The following is a 14,771-nucleotide window of genomic DNA, read 5'->3' as shown; positions in this document are numbered from 1 at the left end:
CTACTCAAATTATCCGTAAAGGTTGGAAAATAATGATACCCGCCGCGTGCCTCAACACTCATCGGACCGCATACATCGGTATGTATTATTTCCAATAAGTCATTAGCTTGCTCCATTGTTCTAGAGAACGGAGTTTTAGTCGTCTTGCCCATGAGGCATGGTTCGCAAGTATCAAATGATTCCAAAAGTCCATCCGCATGGAGTTTCTTTATGCGCTTTACACCAATATGTCCTAAACGGCAGTGCCACAAGTATGTTGCACTATCATTATCAACGTTGCATCTTTTGGCATCAATATTATGAATATATGTATCACTACGATCGAGATTCAATAAACCATTCACATTGGGTGTATGACCATAGAAGGTTTTATTCGTGTAAACAGAACAACAATTATTCTCTGACTTAAATGAATAACCGTATTGCAATAAACATGATCTAATCTTGTTCATGCTCAACGCAAACACCAAATAACATTTATTCAGGCTCAACACTAATCCTGAAGGTAGAGGTAGTGTGCGATGGTGATCATATCAATCTTGGGAAACACTTCCAGCACACATCGTCACCTCGCCCTTAACTAGTCTTCGTTTATTCTGCAACTCCTGTTTCAAGTTACTAATCTTAGCAACTAAACCGTATCAAATACCCAGGGGCTACTACGAGCACCAGTAAGGTACACATCAATAACATGTATATCAAATATACCTTTGTTTGCTTTGCCATCCTTCTTATCTGCCAAGTATTTGGGGCAGTTCCGCTTCCAATGACCATTTCCTTTGTAGTAGAAGCACTCAGTTTCATGCTTGGGTCCAACTTTGGGCTTCTTCACGGGAGTGGCAACTTGCTTCCCATTCTTATTGAAGTTCCCTTTCTTTCCCTTGCCCTTTTTCTTGAAATTAGTGGTCTTGTTAACCATCAATACTTGATGCTCCTTCTTGATTTCTACCTCCACCAATTTCAGCATCGCGAAGAGCTTCGGGAATCTTTTCCGTCATCCCTTGCATATTTATAGTTCATCACGAAGCTCTAGTACCTTGGTGATAGTGACTGGAGAAATCTGTCAACCACAATCTTATCTGGAAGATTAACTCCTACTTGATTCAAGCGATTGTAGATCAGACATTCTGAGCACATGCTCACTGGCTGGGCTATTCTCCTCCATCTTGTACGCAAAGTACTTGCCATAGGTCTCATACCTCTCAACATGGGCATGAGCTTGAAATACCAATTTCAGCTATTGGAACATCTTATATGTTCCATGGCATTCAAAACGTCTTTGGAGCCCCGATTCTAAGCCGTAAAGCATGGCGCACTAGACTATCAAGTAGTCATCAGATCGAGCTTGCCAAACGTTCATAACTACTGCATCAGCTCCTGCAGCAGGTATGTCACCTAGCGGTGCATTAAGGACATAATTTTTCTTTGCAGCAATGAGGATAATCCTCAGATCATGGACCCAGTCCGCATTATTGCTACCATCATCTTTCAACTTAGTTTTCTCTAGGAACGTATCAAAAACGGGGAAGCTACATCGCGAGCTATTGAACTACAACATAATTTGCAAACATATTTTGACTATGTTCATGATAAATCTTAGTTCAATTAATCAAATTACTAATGAACTCCCATTTTGAATCAACATCCCTCAAGTTGTCTAAGTGATACATGATCCAAATCAACTAACCCATGTATGATCATCACGTGAGATGGGGTAGTCATCAATAGTGAACATCTCTATGTTGATCATATCTACTATATGACTCACGTTCGACCTTTCGGTCTCCAGTGTTCCGAGGCCATGTCTGTACATTCTAGGCTCGTCAAGTTTAACCCAAGTATTCCGCGTGTGTAAATTTGGCTTACACCCGTTATATGTGAACATAGAGTCTATCACACCCGATCGTCACGAGGTGCTTCGAAACGACGAACTTTAGCAACGGTGCATACTCGGGGAGAACACTTTTATCTTGAAATTCAGTGAAGGGATCATCTTATAATGCTACCAGCATTGTAAGCAAAATAAGATGCATAAAGGATAAACATCACATGCAATCAAAATATGTGACATGATATGGCCATCATCATCTTGTGCTTTTGATCTCCATCTCCAAAGCATCGTCATGATCTCCATCGTCACCGGCTCGACACCTTGATATCCATCGTAGCGTCGGGGTCGTCTCACCAACTATTGCTTCTGCAACTATTGCTAACACATAGCGATAAAGTAAAGCAATTACATGGCGCTTGCATATCATACAATAATTAAGAGACAACCCTAAGGCTCCTGCCGGTTGTCGATATTACAAAACATGATCATCTCATACAACAATGTATATCACATCACGTCTTGACCATATCACATCACAACATACCCTGCAAAAACAAGTTAGACGTCCTCTACTTTGTTGTTACAAGTTTTACGTGGCTGCTACGGGCAACTAGCAAGAACCGTTCTTACCTACGCAAAACCACAACGGTGATTATCAAGTTTGCTGCTTTAACCTTCTTCAAGGATCGGCCGTAGTCAAATTCGATTCAACTAAAGTACGAGAAACAAACACCCGCCAGCCACCTTTATGCAAAACAAGTTGCATGTCAGTCGGTGGAACCGGTCTCATGTGCGTGGACATGTAAGGTTGGTCCGGGCCGCTTCATCCCACAATGTCGCCAAATCAAAATAAGACGTTGGTGGTAAGCAGTATGAACCTCACCACCCACAACTCTTTGTGTTCTACTCATGCATATCATCTACGCATAGACCTGGCTCATGATGCCACTGTTGGAGAACGTTGCATGGAAAACAAAAAAATTCTACGCACACGCAAGATCTATCCATGGGGATGCATAGCTATGATACGTCTCCAATGTATCTACTCCCTCCGTTCCTAAATATAAGTCTTTTTAGAGATTCCAATAAGTGGCTACCCATGGAGCAAAATAAACGAATCTACACTCTAAAGTATGTCTACATACATCTGTATGTAGTTTGTACTGAAACCTCTTAAAAGACTTATATTTAGGAACGGAGGGAGTATAATTTATGAAGTATTCATGCTAATATATTATCATTCTTGGATGTTTTACAATCATTTTATAGCAACTTTATATCATTTTTTGGGACTAACCTATTGACCCAGTGCCCAGTGCCAGTTGCTGTTTTTGCTTGTTTTTTACATCGCACGAAATCAATATCAAACGGAGCCCAAACACCGCAAAACTTTTTGTGGATTTTTTATGGACTAGAAGACCACCAGTGGGCCAGAGCAGCACCTGGGGGTGCCCCAAGGGGTGCACAACCCACCAGGGCGCGCCGGGGGGCCCAGGCGCGCCCAGGTGGGTTGTGCCCACCTCGGTGGCCTCCTGTACCCCCTCTTCGCCCTATAAATCATCAAATATTCCAAAAACCCTTGGGGTAACCCTAGATCAGAAGTTCTGCCGCCGCAAGGCTCTGTAGCCGCCGAAAACCAATCTAGACCCCGTTCCGGCATTCCTCCGGAGGGGGAGATCATCACCGGTGGCCATCTTCATCATCCTGGCGGCCACCATGATGAGGAGGGAGTAGTCCACCCTCGGGGCTGAGGGTTTGTACCAGTAGCTATGTGTTTAATCTCTCTCTCTCTCTCTCGTGTTCTTGAGATGTCACGATCTTGATGTATCGCGGGCTTTGTTAATATAGTCGGATCATATGGTGTTTTCCCCTCTCTATCTTGTTGTGATGAATTGAGTTTTCCCTTTGAGATTTCGTTGTTATCAGATTGAATACTTTTATGGATTTGAGAGCACTTGATATATGTATTGCATATGAATACTCTTGGTGACAATGGGGTATCATATTGATTCACTTGATATGTGTTTTGGCATTCAACTCGCGGATTCCCGCGGTGAGATTGGGGTAATATATGCATAGGGGTTGATGCACGTTCTCGTCTTTTGTTTCTTCAGTAGAAATCTTGGGGCACTCTTTAAGGTTCTTTGTGTTGGATTGAGTATTATGAATATGAAATTATTTGGTGTTATTTTAGTACGAACTCTTGGATAGATCGATCGGAAAGAATAGCTTCGAGGTGGTTTCGTACCCTACAAACGATTTCTTCTTATGTTCTCCGCTAGATAGGAACTTTGGAGTGATTATTCGTTGCACGTTGAGGGATGGTTATATGATCCAATTATATTAGCATTGTTGAGAGATTGCACTAGTGAAAGTATGTACCCTAGGCCTCATTTTCAAGCATTGCAATACCGTTTTTGTGCCCGTTTACTATTTGCTACCTTGCTGTTTTTATTTATTCAGATTATAAATATATATTTCTACCATCAATATTACACTTTTATCACCATCTCTTCGCCGAACTAGTGCACCTATACAATTTGCCATTGTATTGGGTGTGTTGGGGACACAAGAGATTTCTTGTATTTGGTTGCAGGGTTGTTTGAGAGAGACCATCTTCATCCTACACCTCCCACGGATTGATAAACCTTAGGTCATCCACTTGAGGGAAAATTGCTACAGTCCTACAAAACTCTACGCTTGGAGGCCCAACACGAGTCTACAAGAATAAAGTTGCGTAGTAGACATCAACCTCTTTTCTGGTGCCGTTGCCGGGGAGGTGAGTGCTTGAAGGTATATCTTTAGATCTTGCAATTGGATCTTTTAGTTTCTTGTTTTATCACTAGTTTGGTTTATAAAAGAAAACAAAAAAAAATGGAATTGAGGTTGCATCATATTATTGATCATCTTTATAATATCTTTCTTGAAAATGATGGATCAGAAAACTGTGCTCAATTGTTAGAAGAAGAAGTGAATAAAATGTTTGGCACAAAATATTTGAATGATGAGCATGATTGCAATGTTGTTAGTATGAATTCTTTGAATATCCAAAATGCTAATGATGATTGCACAAGTCATGACAAAAATGTTTCTTATAAGCATGTCAATTTTTGCGGAGTGAATTGGGAGTGCAAATGCACACCAAAAAGGGAAGATAGATTTTGTAAGAAGCATAAATATTTAGAAACGAAAAGGTTGCAAGAGAGTCTAGATGATTGTGCTGAAAGATTTGATTGTGCTGAAAGATTTAATTTTTTTCGCCATCCTTGTGAACTTTGCAATGAACGTGGTCATTTAAATCTCCAATGCAAATTGTTTCATTATCAAATCATGTCCAAAAATTGTGATAACTTGATTACCCTTGAGCATCATAAAGAGCTTAGTCTTCTTTTGGGGTATGAAGAAATGAAACGTATAACTGAGGGTATTCCAAAATTTAATCTCAAGAGATTTCTTGTATTTGGTTGCAGGGTTGTTTGAGAGAGACCATCTTGATCCTACACCTCCCACAGATTGATAAACCTTAGGTCATTCACTTGAGGGAAAATTGCTACTGTCCTACAAAACTCTGTGCTTGGAGGCCCAACACGAGTCTACAAGAATAAAGTTGTGTAGCAGACATCAAGCTACGAGAGGGGAGAGTGTGTCTACGTACCCTCGTAGACCGTTAAGCGGAAGCATTTATCACGCGGTTGATGTAGTCGTACTCTTCGTGATCCGATCATGATCCAACTGATCTAGTGCCGAACGGATGGCACCTCCGAGTTTAGCACAGTGCGGCTCGATGGCGTCTCCTCATTCTTGATCCAGCAAGCGAGAGAGGAGAAGTAGATGGGATCACAACCAACACGACGGTGTGGTGGTGATGGTGGTGGTGGAGCACCGACAGCGCTTCGCTAAGCGTCACCGGGACGAGGCGGTGGAACTACGGAGTAACGGGAGAGAGAGGGGCGCCAAGGGCTTGGTGTGTCCTCTTGGGGCGCCCTCTCCCCTCTATATATAGGTGGAGGGAGATGATACGTCCCCAGCGTATCTACTTTTCCAAACACTTTTGCCCTTGTTTTGGACTCTAACTTGCATGATTTGAATGGAACTAACCCGGACTGACGCTGTTTTCAGCAGAATTGCCATGGTGTTATTTTTGTGCAGAAAGAAAAGTTCTCGGAATGACCTGAAACTTCACAGAAATTATTTTTGGAAATAATAAAAATATTGGCGAAAGAATCAAGGCCAGGGGGCCCACACCCTATCCACGAGGGTGGGGGGCACGCCTACCCCCTGGGCGCGCCCCCTTCCTCGTGGGCCCCCTGGTGCTCCACCGACCTCAACTCCAACTCTATATATTCACGTTCGGGGAGAACAAAATCAGAGAGAAGGATTCATCGCGTTTTACGATAAGGAGCCGCCGCCAAGCCCTAATCTCTCTCGGGAGGGCTAATGTGGAGTCCGTTCGGGGCTCCGGAGAGGGGAATCCGTCACCGTCGTCATCATCAACCATCCTCCATCACCAATTTCATGATGCTCACCGCCGTGCGTGAGTAATTCCATCGTAGGCTTGCTGGACGGCGATGGGTTGGATGAGATTTATCATGTAATCGAGTTAGTTTTGTTAGGGTTTGATCCCTAGTATCCACTATGTTCTGAGATTGATGTTGCTATGACTTTGCTATGCTTAATGCTTATCACTAGGGCCCGAGTGCCATGATTTCAGATCTGAACCTATTATGTTTTCATGAATATATGTGAGTTCTTGATCCTATCTTGCAAGTCTATAGTCACCTACTATGTGTTATGATCCGGCAACCCCGAAGTGACAATAATCGGGACCACTCCCGGTGATGACCGTAGTTTGAGGAGTTCATGTATTCACTATGTGTTAATGCTTTGGTTCGGTACTCTATTAAAAGGAGGCCTTAATATCCCTTAGTTTCCAATAGGACCCCGCTGCCACGGGAGGGTAGGACAAAAGATGCCATGCAAGTTCTTTTCCATAAGCACGTATGACTATATTCGGAATACATGCCTACATTACATTGACGAACTGGAGCTAGTTCTGTGTCACCCTATGTTATAACTGTTACATGAATAATCGCATCACGCATAATTATCCATCACCGATCCAATGCCTATGAGCTTTTCACATATTGTTCTTTGCTTAGTTACTTTTCCGTTGCCACTGTTACAATCACTACAATACTACTACTGTTACTTTTGCTACCGTTACCGTTACTTCCATACTACTTTGCTGCAGATATTAAGTTATCCAGGTGTGGTTGAATTGACAACTCAGCTGCTAATACTTGAGAATATTCTTTGGCTCCCCTTGTGTCGAATCAATAAATTTGGGTTGAATACTCTACCCTCGAAAACTGTTGCGATCCCCTATACTTGTGGGTTATCAAGACTATTTTCCGGCGCCGTTGCCGGGGAGCATAGCTCTATTCTTTGAGTCACTTGGGATTTATATCTGCTGATCACTATGAGGAACTTGAAAGACGAGAAAACCAAAATTTATCCCTCAACTACGAGGGGAGGTAAGGAACTGCCATCTAGCTCTACACTTGATTCACCTTCTGTTTTGAGTAAGCTTGCGACACCTAAACCTGCTTCTGCTATTAATTCTGATATGTCGCATGTTATTAATGATGCCACTTCTGCTATGCATGATACTTATGATGAAACTACTTCTATGCTTGATACTACTGCGCCACTAGGTGAATTTCTAGATGAACAACTTGCTAGGGCTAGAGAGAATGAAAATTATTGAAACTGATAATATTGATGAAAGTGATGATGAAGATTCTCCCCCTAGATATGAATTGCCTGTTGTGCCTGAGGGTTATGTTATGGATGAAGAAGCTGCTAGAGACTTCCTTGCTTGCAATGATAGAAGTGATCTTAAGAAATTATTAGTTAAGTTGAAAGAAAAATCTCTGAATGCTAGAATGAAATATGACCCTGCTTATGCTACTTCACCTATCTTTGTTACTGATAAGGATTATGATTTCTTTATCGATCCAAAGATAATTACTTTGGTTGAATCTGATCCTTTTTATGGCTATGAATCTGATACTGTTGTGGCACATCTTACTAAATTAAATGATATAGCCACCCTATTCACTAATGATGAGAAAACTCGCTACTATTATATCCTTAAATTATTTCCGTTCTCATTAAAGGGTGATGCTAAGACTTGGTTTAATTCTCTTGATCCTGGTTGTGTGCGTAGTCCCCGGGATATGATTTATTACTTCTCTGCTAAATATTTCCCAGCTCATAAGAAACAAGCTGCTTTAAGGGATATATATAATTTTGTGCAAATTGAAGAAGAGAGTCTCCCACAAGCTTGGGGGAGGCTTCTCCAATTACTTAATGCTTTGCCTGATCATCCTCTCAAGAAAAATGAAATGCTTGATATCTTTTATAATGGACTAACCGATGCTTCCAGAGACCACCTGGATAGTTGTGCTGGTTGTGTTTTCAGGGAAAGAACTGTTGATGAAGCTGAAATTCTATTGAATAATATGTTGACGAATGAAAACAATTGGACACTCCCTGAACCAACTCCTAAGCCAACTCTGAAGAAAAGGGGTATTCTATTTATCAGTCCTGAAGATATGCAAGAGGCAAAGAAATCGATGAAAGAAAAAGGTATTAAAGCTGAAGATGTTAAGAATTTACCTCCTATTGAAGAAATACATGGTCTTAATGTACCGCCCGTGGAAGAAATACACGGTCTTAATAACCTGACACAAGTAGTAAAGGTAAATTCTCTCTATAGATATGATAAAGCTGAAATCCCTCCTACTAAGCTTGCTAGCCAATGCTTAGATGAGTTTGATAATTTTATGGTCAAGCAAGAAGATTTTAATGCTTATTTTGGTAGACAACTGAAACGTAATGCTTATATGATTGAACACTTGAGTGATTATATGTCTAGAGTTAAAGGTGAACTTAAACTTATTAGAAAACATGCTTCTATGGTTACCACTCAAGTAGAACAAGTACTTAAAGCTCAAAATGATTTACTCAATGAATTAAATAGTAAGAAGAATGATAATGCTATTAGAGTCATGACTAGAGGGGGTAAAATGACTCAGGAACCTTTGTATCCTGAAGGCCACCCTAAGAGAATTGAGCAAGATTCTCAGAGAACTAATGTTGATGCACCTAATCCTTCTAGGAGGAAGAAAAATAAAAATGATAGGACTTTGCATGCTTCTAGTGAACCTGTTGTTGACACATCTGAGAATCCCAATGATATTCCTATTTCTGATGCTAAAACACAATCTGGTGATGAACATGAACCTAGTGATAATGTTAATGATGATGTTCATGTTGATGCTCAACCTAGCGATAATAATGAAGTAGAGATTGAACCTGCTGTTGATCTTGATAACCCACACTCAAAGAATCAACGTTATGATAAGAGAGACTTTGTTGCTAGGAAGCACTATTAAGAAAGAGAGCCATGGTTTCAGAAACCCATACCTTTTCCTCCTAAACCATCCAAGAAAAAGGATGATGAGGATTTTGAGCGCTTTGCTGAAATGATTAGACCTATCTTTTTGTGTATGCGTTTGACTGATATGCTTAAAATGAATCCTTATGCCAAGTATATGAAAGAAATTGTTACCAATAAAAGAAAGATACCGGAAGCTGAAATTTCCACCATGCTTGCTAATTATACTTTTAAGGGTGGAATACCAAAGAAACTTGGAGATCCAGGGGTACCAACTATCACTACAAAAAAAAGACACATCCGTGACATTTTGGGCCGAACGAAATTTTTTCTGTCATACTTATGACACTTCTATGATGATAATTGTGACAAAACCCGGTATCATCATAGATGTGGTGGGCTCCTACTTCTATGACAAAAAATCATGACAGAAAATGGGCTTTTCGTCCTGGGCGGGCCGGAGACGCAGCTGCATGACATTCTTTGGGCCGTCCATGACGGAAAAAACCGTGGTAGAAGCGAGGGCGAGGAAAATATCGGGGTGTTCCCGGTTACGGTGGGTGGTCGGGGCCGAGTGATGCGCGTCTCTCTCGTACACGCACGCGCATGGGTGTGAGGCGTTGGGCTCTAACTGAACCCGAGCGATTGCACTGCAGGCTACGCGTTACTGAACCGGAGCGATCGATCGATGGCTGTTAACTGAACCCGATCGAGCGATCCTTCCCTACTGCTGCTAACTGAAGCTGATCGATGCTGCCTCTAGATGAACAGTGAGCGTTGCTGGGGGGTTTGGATGAACAGTTCCCGGTGGGGTGGATGAACAGGACCCTGTGGTGTTGCCACTGGATGAACAGGACCCCAATCGATCGAGTCGGTTGGGGCTGGATGAACAGGCCCCCGTGGAGGGCTGGATGAACAGGACCGCCCCGTGGAGGGCTGGATGAATAGTAGCTCGTGGAGGGCTGGATGAACAGTAGCCCGTGGAGGGGTGGTTGAACAGGAGCCTGTGGAGAGGGCTGGTTGAACAGTAGCCGGTGGAGTAGCGCGCGGTGGAGGCTGGATGAACAGGAGCCCATGGATGAACAGTCGTAGGTGGAGGCTGGAGGAGGTCGACGGTGGATGAACAGTAGCCCGTGGAGGCTGGAGGGGGTCGACGGTGGAGATGAACAGTATCCCGTGGAGTCCCGTTTTGTGGTACGCCACACCCCTCCCGATGAACAGGACCCCCGTTTCGACTGTAGTGCTCCAACACAAGTCCGTTTCCTCTGTTTTGCGGTACGCCACACCCCTCCCGATCAACAGGACCCCCATTTCGACCGTAGGAGGTCTGTTTCCTCCGTTTTGCGGTACGCCAGACCCCTCCCGATGAACATGATCCCGTTTCGAACGTGGCCGGTCGAACACAAGGCCGTTTCCTCCGTTCTACGGTACGCCAGGCCTTGTTTCCATCGGCTGTTCCGTCCAAGCCCTCCCGATGAACACGATGACGCATTCCGTTCCGACCCAGCCATGTACACGAGCCCTGGCCGTACGTACGCGCGAGTAGGCGTTCGAGACCCCTCCCATATGTACGTATGTGGCCGTATTTATTTTCTTGCACCCTGGCCGTTGTACGTACGTGTACATGCTACGTGCGCGCCTCTACTACGACACGTGCGCGCCTCTACATCAACCACTATGTACGTACACGTTCACGACCAGAATGACAACGCTACGTACGCTTCGACCAGGTGGGTCCCGACTGTCAGGCACTTCCTTGCATGCGAAGATGTAGCTGGTGGGTCCCAGTAGTCAGGGGGAAACATTTTTTTCGCGAAATACAGTGGCCCGTGCGGTGGGTCCCTGCTGTCAGGTGAGGAATAATTATTTTGCGCGTAATAAGGAGGCACTTCCTTGCGGCCACCATGGACCCAACTGTTAGCCTCTCCACGTACAGTACTCTTCCGATGGAAGTCGTTCCTTGACCAGGTTGACCACGCCGCGCCGAGAGCACCAGGGCAGTGGACGACGGTGAGGCCTAGGAAGGGGACAACGCAGAGCCGGGGAAGACGCGACAGTGGAAGCCCGCGCGGAGAGGAGTACAAAGGTTCACTGGTTCGGCTGCGGTGTGAGGCTGCCATCGCCATAGAATAACAGGTGGTGTGGGTGAGTAGAGGGATGGCCTGGCCAGCGGTGGGAGTAGTAGGGGGCGGTGAGGCCTCCACGGCATCACAGCCGGCCATGGGAGGCAGGAGCACACGACACGACCGGCGCTGGTTTGGGTGGCTGGAGCAAGAAGACCAGAGGTTGAAGAAGCACTACGGCCGTTGGATGGACATCGTACGGTCACTGGAGCTAGAATCGTTCATATTGACTAAGTTGACAAAGCCCTCCGTCCCCGTCAACTTAGTAGGCCCACAAGTCAGCCTCCCACCAAGGTGGGTCCCAGCTAGCAGGGGGAGTATTCATTTTTTCTGCGTAATAAGGAGGCACTTTCGATGGGTCCGAGCTGACAGCGGGGGGAACTATTTTTCACGAAATACGATGACCCGTCCGGTGGGTCCCAGCAGTCAGGGGGGAACATTTTTTCGCAAAATACAGTGGCCCGTCCGGTGGGTCCCTACTGTTAGGTGGAGGAATCATTATTTTCCGCGTAATAAGGAGGCACTTCCTTGCTGCAGCTGTGGACCCAGCTGTCAGCCTCTCCACATACAGTACACTTCCGATGGAAGTCGTTCCTTGACCACATTGACCACGCCGCGTTCCATTGCATGCATGCGTCCATGGGCGTGGTGCGTCCCCACTGTCAGCCTCTCATGTACAGTCATCTTCCGATGACTCTCGGTTGTTGACCATGTTGACCACACCGTGCCGAGCGCACCAAAGGCCGGTGGACGACGGCGAGGCCCCAGACTGGAACGACCCGGAGATGGGGAAGACGCGGCAGTGGAGTCGTAGATGGAGAGGAGTGGGAAACTTGAATGGTTCGGGTGCGCGGCAGCACAGCCGCGGTGCCGCCCACGGGAGACAGGAGCAAGAACAGAGGTTGAAGAAGGAGCACGGCTGTTGGATTAACATCCAATGGTCCAGCTGCTAGAATCATTTGTTGATTAAGTTGACAAAAGCCCTGCGTACACGTCCGCTTAGTAGGCCCACAAGTCAGCCACCAAATCTGACGGGTCCCAGCTGTCAACGGGAGGAATAATTTTTTTCGTATAACAAGGAGGCACTTCCTTCCGTGCGAAGATACAACCGGTGGGTCCCAGCTGCCAGGTGGAGGAAACATTTTTTTTCAGCTTAATAAGGAGGAACTTTCCTTGCGTGCGACCATGGACCTCGTGGGTCCCAGCCGTCAGGCTCTCCACGTACAGTCCTCTTCCGATGACTCTTGTTTGTTGACCACGCCGCACCAAGCGCAACGAGGCGGTGGACGACGGCGAGGCCCCAGACGAGAATGACTCGGAGATGGGAAGACGCGGCAGTGGAGTCGCAGATTGAGTGGATGAGAAGGGTTATAACTGGTTCTGGTGCGGCGTGGGGCTGCAGTCGGTGAAGAATAACATGAGGTGTGGAGGGGTGGAGGGATAGCCTGGCCGGCGGTGGGGTAGCGCTTCGCAGCGATGCGTGCTAAGCAGAGCCGCTAGCTGCCGGAGGCCGGACCAGGCGGACCAGGCGACACTGGAGGAAGAAGACGAGAGATTGAAGGTGCATGCCGACCAAGTTGACAACGCCCTGCGTAGGCTTCGACCTATTGGCCCACATGTCAGCCTGCAAAAATGTGGCATATATTTAACCCATGTTTTCTAGAATGTATGGTCCATTTGCTGGGCTGGGTGAACAAATAATTTTGCATCAATGCGGCCCATTTATATTATTTAAGAAATCCCAGCCCATTTGCACTTCCTTTAAATACACGAATTAGCTGGGCTCGTTATATATATAATGTTATGTTAGAAGGAGCAATTAATATCAAAAATAATCCGAAGAGGCACATTTTTTATATACATAATTAACAAATTAGCGAGTTATTGCTCAAAATAAAAATGAGCACGTTATTATTACATTGGTCCTTAAAATCTTCGCAAGCTTTTGTATGCAATCACCAGGATTTTCCTTGTCTGTGAGTCAAAAACAACCAGGATTTTCCTTGCCAACTTCTGTTAAACATTTACTGTTATAAGTTAATAACACGTGGGATGTTTTTATAATGTATATATAAGTCTCTATAAAATATACGATAATAGTAATAATATAAATATATATAATGTGGTTAAAAAATACATTGGGCTGCCGATCTTTAAGAAAAAGCCCATAGGCCGGTATGGACCTCAAAAATAAGTGGAAACCACTGTCACCGTATGTCGTGGGCTACGCATGTTAAAATACAAAACCTAGGCCTAGCTGATGCTTGTTCGCCCTCTGGAAAAAATGATACCAGATCCCCGAGCGAACTGGATTATAGAGGGGGCCGGCAGCACGACTGAAGAAGCACATCAGGAGCTATTTTTTTCTTCAGTGGATGGCTCTCGATGGCGTTTTTTTACTTGCCTCTGCACCATACAACTTGTATTTTTAGCCTCCCAGTCCATGGTGGACCAGCAACCCATTTGCTGGGCGGGCCAACCTACAGAAACCAGCACTCGATTTTTCATCAAGCCCCAAAAACAACGCAATACTATGTTTGTTTTGAGGCCAAAAACATTACGGCAGGGGTTGAGCGGGGGAGGGGGCAAGACAGAGCAAAAAGATTAAAAAGAGCTGATGCGCCGTTGCTACCCTAACAAAGCAGGTGCAATTCTTCTCAGAAAGAAGGTGTGCCGTTGACACCCACACGTCACATACCCCACAGTAGGCATACTAACAAGTTCACACACACAGAAAATGTAAACATTCGTATCAAACTCAGGTTCACAGGACACGTTCATATTCATAGCCAACATTCACTATCAACAACTCAAAAGATTCATATATACACAAGTTCAGCATGTCTATGGATCCAAATGATTGATAGATCACACAACAATATTCATAGATAATTCACAAAAGATTCGGATATACACATGTTCAGTATGTTTATGCATCTAAATGATTGAGATCACAGCCAATATGATCCATGGACGAACTTTAATTACCTAGGGTACAGACTGGTAAATGGTGTACAGTCGGAGGTACTTCTTGCTAAAATTAGTGCTTGTACGAGTAAACTTTCGAGTACATAAGAGGCAGCACCGACAATCTGAACTTTGCTTGTAGGTTTATCCTCAAATAGTGGCCTCGTGCCGAGGAAGGTTTGAGCAACTTGGCCACTACTTTCATCCAACTAGTTTACTGGCTCATCTTGGTCCTGTAGCTCGCCAAAATTCTACATTACAAACTGGTAAATGGTGTTCAGTCGGAGGTACTTCTTGCTAAAACTAATGCTTCTACGAGTAAACTTTCGAGTACATAAGAGGCAGCACAGACAATCTGAACTTTGCTTGTAGGTTTATCCTCAAATAG

This window comes from Triticum aestivum, chromosome 5D (assembly GCF_018294505.1).
Source record: "Triticum aestivum cultivar Chinese Spring chromosome 5D, IWGSC CS RefSeq v2.1, whole genome shotgun sequence".
NCBI lineage: Eukaryota > Viridiplantae > Streptophyta > Magnoliopsida > Poales > Poaceae > Triticum > Triticum aestivum.
The sequence above is the reverse complement of the archived record's forward strand: the minus strand, read 5'-3'. Positions refer to the sequence as shown.